At 47.0% G+C, this 16,702-nt stretch overlaps 1 protein-coding gene and 1 long non-coding RNA gene across 4 annotated transcripts in view; one reads left to right on the forward strand and one right to left on the reverse strand.

Annotated features, from left to right (window-relative positions):
* Positions 1-16,702, forward strand: part of KANK4 (KN motif and ankyrin repeat domains 4) — a 1,485,983-nt gene that overhangs the window by 1,270,647 nt on the left and 198,634 nt on the right. The window lies entirely within an intron of this gene.
* Positions 14,523-15,303, reverse strand: LOC138544984 (uncharacterized). Its single transcript, XR_011290767.1, has 2 exons — positions 15,214-15,303; positions 14,523-14,733 (listed from the first exon to the last, which is right to left on the reverse strand). It is a non-coding gene; the product is annotated as an uncharacterized lncRNA (long non-coding RNA).

Genomic DNA, 16,702 nt, shown 5'->3' on the forward strand with positions numbered 1-16,702 from the left:
CGGAAAGACGAGTACTGGAGCCATATAGACGGTCTCCGTCTCAGGGACAATGGGAGGTCTAGCCATTCAATGAAGTTGCCCTGCTCAAAGATGTCTCGGATCAGCTCATATCCCACCTCGGCCCAATGGCGCACTATGAGTGGTGATACATGTGGGACCTCCGGGAGGAAGTTCCAAAGTGGGAGGTTACCATGGAATGGGTGGGCGGTGCCGAGTAATTTCCATGTTTTAGTTAGGGCCAGGGACGTGCAGGCCACTGGGCCATGGGTTTAATAACTAGGGAACGAATGTCCCGATCGCTAACCGTCAGTTTCTCTAGCATGACGTGTGGAGGGGGGTCTAATGTGTTGAACCAATGTAATGTGAATTGGATTTGCGCCACCAGCCAGTATTTGAAGAAGTCAGGAGCACCGAAGCCACCACCCTCCATTGGGGTGGACAAGGTCCTGAGTTTAAGACGGACCGCACCTGAGTGCCACAAAAAGGTGTTAATCCTGCGAGTCAATGTTCGGAAGTAGCCTTCACCTGGCCATAGAGGGATGTTGGAGAACCTGTACAGGAGTTGGGGCAGTACTATCATCTTTAGTATCCCTATTCTGCCTGCAAGAGAAATCGGTAGTCTACTCCAGCCTAGTGCCCTTGTTGTAAGGTTCGTAAGGTATTTTTGATAGTTTTCCTCAAAGATGAATAGGAAGTGGCGAGCTATTTCTATTCCGAGATAGGTAAATTTTGACTGAGCCCATGCAAACCCCAGAGTATCGGGGGGGCGTGTGCAGTCTGTGAGCGGGAAGAGGGTGGATTTATAGCAATTCACTTTGAGTCCTGAGATGTGTCCGAAGCGGATAACGTCCTCCAGTATCGGAGCCAAATTGGTGGAGGGGGAGCAGATGAAGAGAAGGGCATCGTCGGCATACAAGGACACTATATCAGACTGGCCTGCAGCCCGCAAGCCTCTATGTGCATGGGATTGGCGTAGCATGTCAGCAAATGGTTCCATCGCTAGGGTGAAGATCAGGGGAGAGAATGGACTGCCCTGCCTCATCCCCCTAGCAATTTGGAAAAGGGGGGAGCACCGGTCCTCAGTGCCGACCCTGGCTACCGGGTCAAAGTATAATAGTCTGACCCAGGAGAGAAAGGAGGGGCCGAATTTGCACTTTTCAAGAACCCACCAAAGGTACTTCCACGACACAGAGTCGAATGCTTTTTGCGTATCAAGTGTGGCGGCTACTGCGTGTACATTTGGGTTTATTCTGCTTATTATGTTAAAGAGGCGCCTCAGATTCATGGAGGTGGAGCGTCCTGGAATGAAGCCTGCTTGGTCAGGTTGAATAATGTGCGGCAGTGTAGGGGGCTAGGCATAGGGCTAATAGATTGGCGTAGATTTTGACATTGCAGTTAATGAGCGAAAGTGGACGGTATGAGCCGCATTGTGTGGGGGGTTTACTTGGTTTGAGTAAAGCAGTTATCGGGGCTTTGCGGAGAGAAAGGGGAAATTTGCCTGCCTCCACTGATTCCTCCCAGAGGGCTATTAGGGGGGAAGTAGGAGCAATTTGTAGCGTTTATGAAATTCAATTGGGATGCCATCTGAGCCCGGGGATTTCCCTGAGGAAAGTGAGTTTATGGCATCTGAGAATTCCTCAGGGGTAAATGAGGAGTCGAGAAATCCGATGGTTTCGGGGGAGTGTACTGAGAGGGGGAGGGCATCAAGGTAGGAATCGATCTCCGATGTCGGGGCACTGTCAGCATTGGTGTATAGGGATTCATAAAAGGAAAAGAATTCGGAATTGATATCATGCGATGAGATGGCGAGAGAGCCATCGGGTCTTTCCACCCCAGGGATGTGTGGAGAGCCAAGCTCGCGCCGGAGAAGCCTAGCCAGGAAGTGGCCAGGACGTTCACCCTCACCATATTTTCTAGTGAGGCCAGGGCTGTCCAAGAATTTCAGTTTGCGGTCCGCCAGAGAACGAAACGTGTTGAGTTCCGCGCCTATGGGTGCTAGGGCTTCAGGCGTTTGGTGTAGTGAGCATTGGGCTTCCAGGGTCGACAATTTGGACTCACTTTCTGCGATATCCTTTCAAATTGTTTTAAGGATATCATTTTCTTTGGAAAGTGCCATGCCCCTGATGTAAGCCTTAAAAGATTCCCAGAGGGTGGCCTGAAAAGATACTGAGTCAGTGTTTATTTCAAAGAACTCCTCGATGGCCGTCTCCAATTCGGAGATAAATACAGGGTCAAGGAGAGAGTGAGGTTTCATTCTCCAGTGTCTAGTCCGATCGGGGTCTGGCCCCCAGCAAAGGATAATAGTCACTGGTGAATGGTCAGAAAGGGTCCTGGGAAGGATCATTAGGCGAGTCACGTTCTTTATCAGTATATCAGAGACTAGCCATCTATTGATTCGGGAATAGGCGTCATGTACCGAGGAGTAGAAGGAATAGGATTGGGAGTCGGGAAAGAGGAGCCTCCATGCGTCGACCAGTGCAAGTCGGGGGAGAGATGACAATGTGGTATAGGCTGCTTTGGTAAATTGGCGAGGTCTGGAGCCGGATCTATCAAAGTCCACCTCAAAAATTGTATTAAAGTCCCCCCCCCAGAGAATTGGTATTAAAGGGAAGCTGTCAAGGAGAGACGTGAGATGTAAATAAAATTCTGGATTGTCAATGTTGGGGCCGTAGACATTTAGTAGGACCAACTCCCTGTTTTGAAGGGTGCCATGGAGTAGCACATATCTGCCCTGGGGGTCGATCTGTGAGGATATGAGATCAAACTTAAGGCTCTTGTGAATTAGGGTCATGACCCCACGACTTTGGGTAGAGTAATTAGTAAAGTATCTTTGGGGGCCCCACATTTTGGCGAATTTTTCATTGTGTTCAGTACAGGCATGTGTCTCCTGAAGGAAAAGGATTTTGACCCCGTGACATTCAGACTGAAGCTGGAGTTGTCTCATTTTCTTAAAATTACCCAAATCCCGCACATTCCAACTCATAAAAGTTAAGCTATCTTCGGTTAACAGTGTAGAAATTTTTGTTGAGGATCAATGTTTGTCGGAACGGTGACCCCAATGGCTGATGGGGTCGGTCTAGCAGCACTGCAATACCATCGGTTCACTACTGCCTCGTGCTCAACCTTCTCTGTGGACGCCAAGCCTTTTATAACATAACACCCAACATAACCCACCCCACTCACATCCCTCCCCCAAACAGAGGAATGATAACCCCATAGCCCATTAACCAGATCCAAGCCAATGGCATTAACGCCAGAGGGCCTGTGAACCGACCAGGTGGGGATGCTCCGAACCATGCTCCAATTTAAGGATAAACATGGTGCCTAACAATGACGTCATCTGTAACTTGGAGAGGATTTTGTGTGCGTGGGCGTGGCACGGTCGTACAATGGTGAACAAATTTGTTCATGATTGATAGTAATAGTCTCACAGGTTACTGACACAGAGTGGTAACTGGTTTTGGTAACCTCTCAACAAAATGACGTAGCAGTCGTAAATAAGTAGTGTAGCGAGAGGTTTAGCCAGGGAAGTAACAGGAAGGTGACTTGATTTGTCAACAATTAGCAGAGCAACGTAACAGTAGTGGACAGACGCTGTAGAGGGGAGTTCAACTAGAGGAGTGCACAATGGTGAATCCGGAGGTCTCCTCTAGGCTTATGAGGAATGGTCTAAGGACCAGGACGTGCATGTCGAGGGTGAAAGACCCCATATGGGCGAGAACAGTCCCTTCACACATTAATTAACAGGTCGCATATTTCTGGAACAAAGAGGTGACCCAAACCATAAGTAATCAATCAAGGAACATAGCATTAGCAAGTGTGCGTTTCAGAAGAGGGTCAGTCGGGGAAGTGTTCATCGATGAACCTGGAGGCCTCCTCAGGGATTGTGAAAAAGTACACCTGGTTAGAGTGTTCAATTCTCAACATGGCGGGGTATAGCATGGAGTATTTGACCTCCAGTTCTCGCAGCCTCCTCTTCACTGCCAGGAAAGTTTTACGTTCCCGCTGAACGGCCACTGAAAAATCCAGGTATAGATGGATCCTGGCAGCCCCTAGAAAGAGTTCACACTTGGCTCTCGCCGCCCTGAGGAGGGCATCACGATCCCGGAAATTTAGAACTCTGGCTATGATGGGACGTGGAGGTGCGCCCGGCCTGGGCTTTGCAGTAAGGGCACGGTGGGCTCTCTCAATTGCGAACTGTGAGGAAAGCTTTGGGGAATCCAGCAGTGTTAACAGAGTGCGCTCGACACAATCCTCCATAGGCTCCTTGATGCCATCCTCGGGTAATCCAATAATGTAGAGTTTGTTACGTCTCAAACGCAATTCAAGGTCCTCATTCTTTTTCTCAACCCCTGAGGAGGCCTGAGAGTGTGGAGACTTTCGCCCTGAGGAAGCTCAGGTTATCTTCGGTGGTACTAACTCGTGTCTCAATCTCTGCCACCCGGCCGTCGGTCCTCTCGATGTAAGCTTTGATAGAGGATATAGTGCCATTCATGTCGTCCAGTTTGCTATGGAGTGTGGTGAACCCCTCCCGGATGTATTCCATCATTTTCTGAGAGTCTGAAGGATCCGAGGTCGTCGAATTGGACGGCTCCTGCTCAGGCACATCCACCACCAAACTTGATGGAGACTTTCTGAACATATTGATCGAACACTGTTTCTCTCCCACTCCCTTGGTCATGATGCCAGCTGGAGGGCGAGCCCCGAGGCCCTGGGAGGCAGCAAGGGTGTCAAGGCAGGTCAGGGAGGGGGAAGGTCGCAGGAGGCGGTCTGAAGGGCTATTCAAGGCGTATCAGGCACCCAGGGCACTTCAGGGTTGAGATGGAGTACAGATCTGTGGTAGTTTGTGGGGTCATTGGATCACCGTTGATTTGCCAACTCGAGGATCCGGGGGGACCGCCCCAGCCCGCGGCAGTACGAACGCACTGAGTGGGCGGTGAGTGAATCCTCTGGTGAAGATCATCTTGGTGCGCATAGATGAAGACCAAGACCAGGAGACTTGTGTTCTATAGCAAGGGTGAGGAAAACAGTGACTATGGGCTCAGATATAGTTAAGCGGGTGGGGAGTCCACTTCTTGTGTTGGGGGGCAGGATGGTTGAGTATACCAGTGTAGTAGTTTTGAGCCGCTGGAGGGTAGGCAGGGCACCCCAAGCAAGGTGTCAGAGAGGCAGCCAAAGCGGGGGTCAGTGAATCACAGGATACTTAGATGGAGCAGGAGGCCAGGTTGCCACGCACAGCAGTGGAGGGGCTCAGCCTAGTGCACGTCCAACCCCGGCTTGTTGGGTCACGGGGGTCTTGCCCCCAGCAGATGCATATAGACTCAGGGGGGCGGGAGGCGCAGACCCACAGAGAGGTCCCCACGTGGGTATTCCAATGGAGGATGATATGTTCCAGGCTGGGGGGCGTACCAATTTTGGGCGTACCAATTTTGGGCCACAGGATCAGTGCTGGAATGTCTGCACTTCAAGGGCACATGGGGTAAATGGGGCCGCGGCCCAGGGGGTTCGTGCCCCCACAGCAGCACCCTGTTGGTTGTGGTGGGGGCGAGGGCCCCGAGTGTCCGGTGTTGCAGGAGAACAACAGTTGAATCAAATGCCGGCGAGGAGGGGCACGGATATCAGCTGTATTTCCAGAGCGGGGGGCTGTACGGGTCGGAGCAATGTCTCTGCAGGCAGAGTGGGCAGAGCAGTCGGGGGCCCCGGAGACTCACCGTAGCCACCAAGGGGCAGGGGCGCCCCCTGAGCAGGCCCCATGCGGAGGAACCTCCTGACCGGGCCCTCCGAGGGTGCAGGACAGCACCACACCGCCCAGGAGGGGCAGCGGAGCATACAGCTCAGCGTTCGGTTAGGGCTCCCGGGTCCAGCTGTGGGGTTGGCGTCCACACGCGGGACGCAGCAGTCTCCAGAGGGATGGGGGAGAAAAGAGTGCTGTGCGAGCACAGTGCCCCTCCCCCACAGCAGGCCCCGGATCCACGGAGTCCGAGGCACTTGACTCTGAAGCGGAGGGGCGGGACGGAGCAGCGCCGGCTCCCGGTTTGATTGCCCTGTGCAGGATCTCCGTGTCAGGGCTGATTTGAGACACGGGGCTCAGACAGCACCCCAGGAGCCGGGTCGGGTAGTCAGTGCAGGGCTTAGAGGCGCACCAAAGGAGGATTCTGCAAGGAAGGTGCCTCACCGGACGGAGCTCACAATCAGGCGGCCATCTTCCACGAGCGCAACAGCGCCCCCCGTAATTTCCCTTTTGATGAATCGTGATGATGAAGATTTTGAGTATGACGCTTTACATTTTGTGAAATCGGCATTTAAAAGAATATTTAGAGCATTCTAATATTCATTATATGGATTGTGATTAGCTAGGTTCTTAATGTTTTAGAAAATGGTTGTCTGTTTATTTTCTTTGGATATGACCCGAATAATTTACTTATTATTACTAAAAAGTCCATATTTAAAATATGTTCAGTTCTCTCTCAGTAATGTCTGCATTTTTCATTTTCAATTTGTCAGTTTCAGATATGACTAAAAATGATGGCAAGATTCGGTGGAGTGAAATTAATTTGAAAAGGATTACACTCAGAATTATTCCTGCGTTATTTTGCGCTTAATTAGTGACTTTGCACTGCAAAAATACACTTTGCACAGGCCTAATTCTCCGCTCTGTGAATCAGGTCCAGTGCACAGTGCATTTTTGCAGTGCATCAGGTCCAGTGCACAGTGCCTTTTTGCAGTGCAAAGTCACTTTGCTCCCCGCTAAACGTTCTGTGAACTAGGCCCTTTGACTTTTGATAGTGAGACAGTTCATGCTAAGACATTGGCACACTGTAGGCAGGCAGGCAGTGCTTGGCCACACAGCTGGCCCTCAAACACTTTGTTTGGGCTTCTAGAAAGTCCTATTTTGGAATAAAACCCCGTTTCCTTAAGCCTCACCATCCTGGCTGCCATTGCACACAGCAGCCCGTCTTTCCATTCGTTTGCCCGCTGCGCTATCGACCATCACCAGGCTGTCGCGCCAGACACCCGCCCCACGCCTTGCCGCCCGGGCCTGCTGCATGCACGGCGGTGTGTAATTACTCAGTCAATTAATTTACAAGGAGAAAGCCAAGGTGAGATTTAAATGGGCTCTTCAGGCGGCAGAAGGAAAAGCACTGTCCCTGTGTGAGATGAGCTGCTGAGCCGGATCTGCATGCGACCCCTGCTTCTGCAAGGGGGTGCGACAAGCGGAGGCCAGAATTGTCTGTGGGGCTGCTGATAGCACTTGCATTCGAGGACACACTCCCTGCGTGATTTAGAGCATATTACAGGCCTATTTTGCTTCAATAGTTAATACTACAGGAATACTGTGTGTACATGTTTGTTTCATTAATCTTGATGTGTGGCAAAAGTGTATATTTGTTCAAAAGCTGTTTAGACCTATTCTGCTCTCGTAAAAGCAATCTATGTATTCTACTTCTGTGCAGAGCTGCAGCTCAGTAGGACAATGTTACTAATCGCGCAGCCATATGGTGCAATTTGAACAATATACACTACGGAGCTAATGGCCCTTGGAAACGTGCATCTGTTAATGGATGGGATTACACCAGAATAATTCTGAGTCCAAATAACCGGACAAAGTCAAGAAGATGGCGAGTTGCTGTTTTATTTGCAATTATCTAAAACAGGGAGTCAAAATGAACATCAGCGGACGTACGCGCATTCTCAGCGATTTCCACATATAATACAAATATATACTTTCTATGTGTGTCAGAATGATGTCATGCTTCGTGGCAATAGTGAAAAACCCATCAAGGGTTGGGATTGGTTAAGAGACACATCTAGATATAGAATCATATAGGAGCTAGGTTTGTTATTGGCTGTCAGATATCAGGTGGACTACCTCTTCATACGTGTCATTTAATAAAAATCAGTTACAGTGTTTCATTGGTTTCTCAAGCTATAAGGTCCTTCGTTATATGGACTAATACAATTGGTTTGGCAAGCATGTGCCATGTCTGGAACATTCGGTTCAATTAGCAGCACATAAGCCAAGACCCAGGTGCAAGTAGATAGGACGTGAAGCTGCCCTACCACCCAGTTAGCCCAACATCTGTCATCACCCATGCCGTCTGCCATGACATTTTCTTTGTACTTGGCCTGGCAGAGTATTCTTGTCCTAGGAATGCAACAGGAGTGAGGGCACTCGCTATCATGTCTGGAACTCCAAGTTTAAGCCCTATTTTCAGCCTTGACTCACGTGACAAGAGACCACGATTCTTTTCATTCTGCAAGCTTTTCAATGTTTTAATGAATTATGACTTGGCATCTTCTGTGTTCTTTCTTACACCGTAATGTGAGAGGATTCATCCTCCGCACACATGTTCCTCTTCAGTAAATAGCTGACCTCGACTTCTCAGTTCTTGATTTCAGGCCAGGTAGCTTCACAACGCAGCTCCGACAACCTGCTATTCTACTGTGACACAGCCTTTCATGTTCTCTTTATGATTCTTTGGCTTACTTATTTCATGATACCAATGTCCAGTTTATTTACAATGGCGGCTCAACCTGTATTCTATTCACTACTTGTAGCTAGCCTATACGATGACTTGATCTATCTTACGTTTCACCGTATGTAGATGCATTATACTTCTGACTTCTGCAGCACTTTTTACAGTGTAATCTTCTTCTTTTACACTTTTAAGGTTCATTTGATTCTTTACGTCGTCATTTCTCCTCTAGGATTTTCTCCTCATTGTCTTCACTCAGTATTTCAGGACTTTGTGCACACTTTCATATGACGTCATCAGTCCATTTCCTTAGCTCTTTCTCATATTCCTTCAGGGATTTCCTCCTGCAGTCGGTCGTCAACTCAAGCGTACGTTCAATATGGTTGTCTTAATGTATACCGTCTTCCAAATACTCTCTGCAGTATTGGTACAATAGTTGGTGTTAAACAGGGCATGATCTCATGTCTCCAATAAAGGGTAGGGGGCTGGAATCTCCTGCGGATGTGTACGTCTGCTCCTCTACACTACAGATGCATACTGGTGGCATGCTTCGATAGGCATATAAAATGCATGCCTTTATAACCCTACACATGTAACTGCCCATAGAGAGTGTGGCCCCCTATTCACATGAGTTGACACTTTTAAGTGTCACAATGCTGTTTTTCTGCCCCACTCCCCTGCTCCTTGGGAAGTGTATTTTGTCCTTAGTCTGGGTGCAGGGCCTTTGGGAACCCACTGCCCCAGCAAACATCAGATCACGTGCCACTAGTCTAGGAGACACACTGGAGCCACCCAAAAACAGTCCTAAGAAGGCCAACAAAAGACAGTGTTTACTCTGTGCAGTTTATCAGAAGTCTCGGTTAGCTCAATAACGCCTATTTGGTGTCCTGAGTCAGCAGAGACTGGAGTTGGGAGTGGGTTTTCGAGGAACATACAATCTACGCAAATATGGCGACCCAACCTGTTGTCGGTCTGAAGCAATTTCCCTAGTGAGGAAGTACTTGGTTGTGGAGATACCACCCCAAACCCCCAGGCTTTGCTGCAATGGGATATCCCTACCACCTCCGACAGCCCTTCCTAAAGCCAGCCGGTAAGGCAGCCCATTTCTGTACCAGGGGCCTTTGGCTTTAGCAAGGCAGATGTACCTATCGGTGAAGTCGTTCACACACATAACACCACCCCTGCAACCATTTTTCAGTCATTGTCACCCCTTGAAATACAAGCAGCTATCAATGGGCATGCGCAGGACAGTTGTCTTTAAGAGTTTGTCTGAGATAGCTAAACCCCTAACAAGCAGCACTGGATAGTGACTTCCAAGGCAATATGTGTGGCTCTTCGGCTTTCTACAACACCAGCCAATAGGAGAGCATCCTAAGAGCAGTGCACAGCCTCTAGGATAAGTGGGCTAAAGGTTAGCTGTGGCCCCTTCCCTGTCCAGGTTGCCATATTAAAGAAATGGCTGCCATTTCATCTTCACATATTAGGCGGGGCTTCAAAATGTGACTATTCTAATTTAGCCATCTCTGCATCCTGTACCTCTGAACTGCTCCTGCACCGAGATACCTTCGGCTAAACATTGTGCTGTGCACATAACTCCACGCAATACCCTGATTTGCCGCTCCAGAAAGACTTGAAGGACCTCATTACGAGTTTGATGGTGTGGACAAAAATGGTGGTAATGCAGTGGTAACAGAGTTACCCCTGAATTACCTTCTCTTTACCACACCACCGAAATATGGCTTTGGAGGTAAGGCAGAGGAAAAATCTCCAAAATTAATGCTGGAGGTAATTGCTCTGCTGTAGAGCCAAAAAATGGCCAAATCGGCAGAATTATCTTCAGGAGCAATTACCACTGGTGATAATTCCACCTAAATCCCCATGGAGTCCTATTGACTCCAATAAATGGGGACTATTATAATTATTCTTTTATAACCCGCTTAATGCCGGGGACTAGTTTCTAAGTGCGAGCATGCGATTCAAACCTATGTTGCTGTGCATTGTCATGCGTCCTAGACAACGCGTTGTCCATGAGCTATCCTCCCGACTAACACCACCTACAACCACTTGTAATCTGGCAGTAATTCTGCAAGACCAAGTGGTGGTAACGGTAAATCTGTTTGGTGGTATCTCAGCAGAGTTACCACTGAGATACCAGAAAACTTGTAATGAGGCCCTTGATTGTTAGACCCAAGCATCAATCACAGAAAGATTCTGCTTTCTGAGAGCTCATTGGTGTGTTGTGGCTGACCTGCTTGAGGGTTTGTTAAACAGTGACATGAATAACCATTAGGGCCATGGTAGGTAAAACGTAGGGAAACATTCACTCTGATTAGTAATGCAGCAATGATCACTCAGGCTTATCACACCATCTCTGCTGTCTTTCCAAGAGTCAGTTATCCCAAACAATTTTACACTGGAGTAATGGACACATAGATGTAGATTTAAGCTTTATACACCCAGTCCGTAGGATGTGCCAGGCGTAATGGCCCTCAAGACTGAGCTAATGGCCTGAGTGTAGCAAGTGCTTTTCATGAGGTTTACAGGCCTTGATGCCTGGTCTGGGCCGAAGGTGGAAACTGTAAAGCTATTATAACCTATGTCACTCTTGGTAGTGTACACTACTTAAGTATATTGGCAGTCGACGCAGAGACCCTACAGGTGGTTTTGGATTTCTCCTTCTTGTAGTCTTCAGAATCTGATGTGTCTACGTCCTCTCGAGATGACTTGGACATCCTTTCTTGGTTTTAGACTTGTCCGATAATCCTGGAAGAGTTAAGGCCTATCCTCACCCGCCGCCACAATGACCCAGTGTAGGTTACCACACGTAGGACACTGGAGTGGTCAGGCTGGACGTGCCCTGAGATGTGAGGGAAAAGCCCTAAGGCACAAAAACCCTCCATAATTGGATGTTGGTAGAATTCAGGCATTTGGAAGGATGGCAGTATGCAGGAGACGTTAAAGATAGTTAATGATGGAGAAGGCACTAGGCAACACGTCTTCATTTAAGTTTGAAAGAAGGATGTTGGGTTGAGAAGGCCAGAACACAGGGCAGTATGGAGAAGGAAAGCAGGAGAACACAGGTCGAAGGCAGCAGAGAAAAGCCAACGGGACAAGCAAGGCTCGGGAGAACACAGAAGGCAAAAGTAGCAGGGAGAAGCCAACTGGACAAACAAGGCTTGGGAGAACACAGGAGGCGAAAGCAGCAAGGAGAAGCCAATGCGGGAATCCAGGGAAAAAACAACAAGGAACGAGGCATGCAAGAAAGGGAAGAGTACCAAAGGAAAGGCAACAAGTGTCTTACCCACACAGCGAGGCGATAAATGTTGCAACGCAATATGCGTTGAGTTCTGTCGGCTTAAGAGTGAATGCTGTGATGCGAGCGGCCATCTTGGATAACATCTAGACTGCTGCAGCACATAGTCGGGCAATGTGATGCTTGCAGTCCTGGAGCACAACACTGCGCAATGGAGCATCCGCCACCCCTTACACCAGTGATGCCAAAGTGATCAATGGGTCGCTTTGACAGTATGTCCCCTTCTTTTTCGACTGGGTCCCGGTTTCCAGGGCTGTTGCCTGTGGAATCGGCATACCAAGACAGGAGTGTGAAGATGAGCTACCGGTTCCTAGGTCCATATTTGTATGTTCTATCCTTTCCAGTGAACCAGATATTGTAGACAGCCTCTGTAGTACCTGAAGATACAGATTTTTGAAACCTCATATTCTTTCGGTTCTGAGGAGGGAGGATCTTGTCGCACTGTTTTAGTAGAGCGATGAAATGCATCTGGCTGAAATTCCTTTAGAAGGGAAGAGTGAAATACGGGATGTATGCGTTTCCTGGTATGAGGCAACTGAAGTTTGAATGCCACAGGATTGACGTTAGCAGAAATGGTAAATGGTGCTACTTAGCAAGAGGAGAATTTAGAGGGATGAATCCATTTGGGAAGAAATTTTCTAGAAAGCCAGACCTTACCTCCAATGTCCTAGTCTAGGTTCCCTCTTCTAGATCGTTCTGCATATTTCTTGTTATGTTCTTTAGCGAACTGAAGCTGTTGATAAGCAGTCTCATGGTTTTCTCGTATTCTCCCTAGGATTTCATTCAGAGTGGGAAAATTGGAAGGTGGGCATATATATTGTCTCTGGAAAAACCCTGGGGTGATAGCCTGAATGACAGAAAAAAAGGACTAATCTTGGTTGCTGAATGCAAAGTGTTATTGTATGAAAATTCCGCTATGGGGAGTAGGTCTGACCAAGAAGTTTGAGAACTGGTGGTATACCAGCCTAAGTTTTGTTCCTAAGTGTGATTTAATCTTTCCGTCTGTCCGTTTGTTTGGGGTGATATCCAGATGATAGTGGTCTCTCTTTGCCCAACAACTTACAAAGAGTCTTCCAGAATTTAGAATTGTATTGAGTACCCCTGTCAGCGATTATGGATATTGGCAGACTGTGTAAACGGAATATGTCTCTCAGGAAGACCACAGCCATGAGGGGTGCTGACAGGACTCCATGTAATGGGATAAAGTGAGCAATCTTGGTAAATGTGTCTATTGTGACCATTAAGGCAGTGCAACCTTTTGAAGGGGGAGATCTGAAATAAAATGAGAGATGAGTCATGGCCCTAGGGGCATGGGTGCTTGTTTCAACTTTCCTATGGGTTTCTAAATCAAATACTTGCTTCTGGCACACACAGGACAGGAAGAGATGTATCTCCTAACATCCTGATTCCAATATGGTCACCAGAAGGTGCGGGAAACCAAGTCTAAAGTGGACATTATTCCCTTGTGTCCGGCAGTAAGGCTGTCATGGCACCAAGACATGACTTTGGTTTGTAGTCATGTAGTGGGAATCACCAAGCGATCTTGATAGTAATACAATCCCTCTCTAGTGGTATAGTCCTGTGCGCTTTGATAGTTTAATTTGGAATCAGGAATGAGGTAAGCTTCCTTGACCTGCTGAAGAAACGAAGAAACAGCGCTGATGAAAGTCTTGTTTCTTAAAATCTTTTCAGACGATTGGAGTCCTTCTGTTCTTTCTTCTTCCTTTCTAGAAACTGCATCTGCAATTATGTTTTGGCTTCCTGGGATAAAGGTAATCCTAAGGGTAAACTGGGAAAAAAATAAGCCCGTCGAGCCTGCCTGCTGTTGGGGCATTCCATTTGTTGGAGGACTTGTAGGTTTTTGTGATCTGTGCGAACTTCGTGTACAGAACCCAACAGAAGATGTCGCCATTCTGTGCACGCAGCACGGATGGCCAACAATTTCTTCTCTAGCACAGAATAATTTTGCTCGCTGGGATTAAGTGTGCGGAAAAGGAAAGCCATGGAATGCTCTGAATGATCCTTTCCCAGTTGTTTCAGGACGACTCCTAATGCACTATAAGAGGCATCGGTCTCAACAATAAAAGGCTTGGATTGGTCTGGTTGACACAGAATGGGAGCCATACAGAATGCCTTCTTAAGCGATTCAAAAGCAAGTCCAGCTGCCTCGTCCCAATGAAAAGTAACATCCTTCTTAAGGAGGCTAGTTTTCAGAGGAATGGTATCGGAGGATTTGCCAATAAACGTTCTCTAAAAATTGGCTACTCCCAAAAAGCGTTGTATTTCCTTTACTGATGTAGGGGAAGGCCAGTCTTGAATGGCAGAGGTCTTTCGTGAATCCATTTCTATACCTTTGTCAGAGAGAATGAATCCTAGATAGGGCACAGATCGAACTTCAAACAAGCATTTTTCCAGTTTAGCTAACAAATTGTTCTTGTGCAGTCGGTTTAACATTTCCATAAGATGTATGCGATGTAGAACAATGGAAGGTGAATACACTAGGATGTCATCGAGGTACACAATGACATATTGGAATAGGATATATGAAAAGAGTCTGTCCATGTATCTTTGGAAAATTGCAGGAGCATTAACCAGGCCAAATGGCATGACCTGATATTCAAAATGGGAAAATAGAAGAGGACCCAAAAAGTGGGGCCCTCCCGTCCCCTGCACACTGTTTACTGATGCCACATAGGGCCTTCAAATATATGGATATAGATATATAACAGCAGTTTGTTAGTTGAGCATATAACAATTTATTTGGCAAAGAGGAAAACAAAATTTGCCAAAAGGCACATTCTGTTGTACAAAGTAATTCGTGACGTTTAACATATTAAAACAAATTGCGAAGAAGCAATAAATGATGGAGAGGTGATGCTGTCCAATTGTGGAGTGGCCGACGCGTTTCGAGGGTAACCTCTTCTTCATAAGGGCCCAATTGAACTGTTGACAACATTTCAAGGAGACAAAAAGTAAAATCTTTTATTTTATTTCCATAACAGTCAAGGACTGACTGACAAGCTGTACATAACTCGGGATGCTAGCGAGATGGTGAAGAGCAGAATACTGGAGATCTAGTATGGTGAAAAGAGTGAACTAACAGATCAAAGAGAAACACTCTATACTAATAGCTAAACACATAACAAAGGAGATGTATTGTGTGAGATCCACCTACATGGTGGGATCTAGAAAATGGCGTGATGAAGAGTCAGACAGATCGAGATAAGCCAAAAGCGGTAGTGGGTTCTAAATAGCAAGGACCACCCTTGAATAGTGAAAAAGCTGAGTCAATATGGGGAGCGTGTTTAAGAAAAAACCATACCCCTCCTGTGGACGGAGAAAGAATAACTCCAAAAGAGCGCTACTGAATAAAATAAATAATACTTAAAATAAACCGGAATTGGTTTTAAAGAATGCACTCACTCGAGTTGCGGGACGAGTAGCCAAGGCAACAGGGGCATCCGTGTGGTCAACAAGTATTCGAAACAATTATACGATGCAGGGCATCTGCAAGGAGACACGTACTGCTGGCACCTAAGTGGGGACATATACATTTCTGTTATACTGGATACTCCCAAAAAGCGTTGTATTTCCTTTACTGATGTAGGGGAAGGCCAGTCTTGAATGGCAGAGGTCTTTCGTGAATCCATTTCTATACCTTTGTCAGAGAGAATGAATCCTAGATAGGGCACAGATCGAACTTCAAACAAGCATTTTTCCAGTTTAGCTAACAAATTGTTCTTGTGCAGTCGGTTTAACATTTCCATAAGATGTATGCGATGTAGAACAATGGAAGGTGAATACACTAGGATGTCATCGAGGTACACAATGACATATTGGAATAGGATATATGAAAAGAGTCTGTCCATGTATCTTTGGAAAATTGCAGGAGCATTAACCAGGCCAAATGGCATGACCTGATATTCAAAATGGCCAAATGGTGTACGAAAAGCTGTTTTCCGTTGGTCCCCTTGTTTGAGACGTAGCAGATGGTACGCTCCCGAAAGTTCAAACTTGGTAAATACAACACCTGACTGTACCGCTTTGATGATGTCATTCATAAGGGGCATGGGATACTGATCTTGTTCTGTTATCTGGTTTGGGACCCTGTAATCAATGCATGTCCTAAGTTCCCGCATATCCTTTTTAGGGATAAAGAAAAGAGAAGATCCTGCTAGATTCTGTGATCAATCGATGAGCCAAGTTATCATCCAGATATCTGAGCAGAGCTGCCTATTCAGAAACTGATAGAGAATACATCCTACCAAAGGGAACCACAGTATTGGGCTTGATATCTGGATGATGAGGAGAAGCTGGTGAGGTAACTTGTCTTAAAAACCTCAATGAAGTCCTGAAATTTGGTTGGATCATACTGATTTGTTGTATAAGGGGACAGGAATGAACTGGGCCAAGCACAGGAGCAAGATTAGCCTCTGCAGTACCTTCTGATTTGTAGCATCGCTCTTTAGAGAGGGAAGATGTGAACTGATCAGTGTTTTCAGGCCGATTGATGAGCGGATTATGGTACCGCAACCGAAGTATCCCAAGGATGAGGGAAAATGTGCAGCTCGAATTATGTCAAACACAAGTTCCTCCTTGTGCTGTGTGATGTCCATCTTCAAAGAAATGGTCTGTAGGGTGATGGAACCAGAGCATAATGGGCGCCCATCCACTCCTTCCACAAATTGAATTTCTGTTCTTTTAACCAGAGGAATCCCTTGTTTCTTTGCCCATTCACTATGCATAAACACCCCTGCAGCTCTTCAATCCAATGCAAGAGCGTTTACAGGTTTTAGTGAGGGTCCTTGTAAAGTTACTTGCAATACCATCAAACCATCATCCATAGCCTCACGGAAGGCTGTGATATGGATATAGGGACTCACTACAACACCCCGGTCTCCTGTCCCCACTA

The sequence above is a fragment of the Ambystoma mexicanum genome, chromosome 1q (genome assembly GCF_040938575.1).
Source record: "Ambystoma mexicanum isolate Mex_15411 chromosome 1q, UKY_AmexF1_1, whole genome shotgun sequence".
Classification (NCBI taxonomy): Eukaryota; Metazoa; Chordata; class Amphibia; order Caudata; family Ambystomatidae; genus Ambystoma; species Ambystoma mexicanum.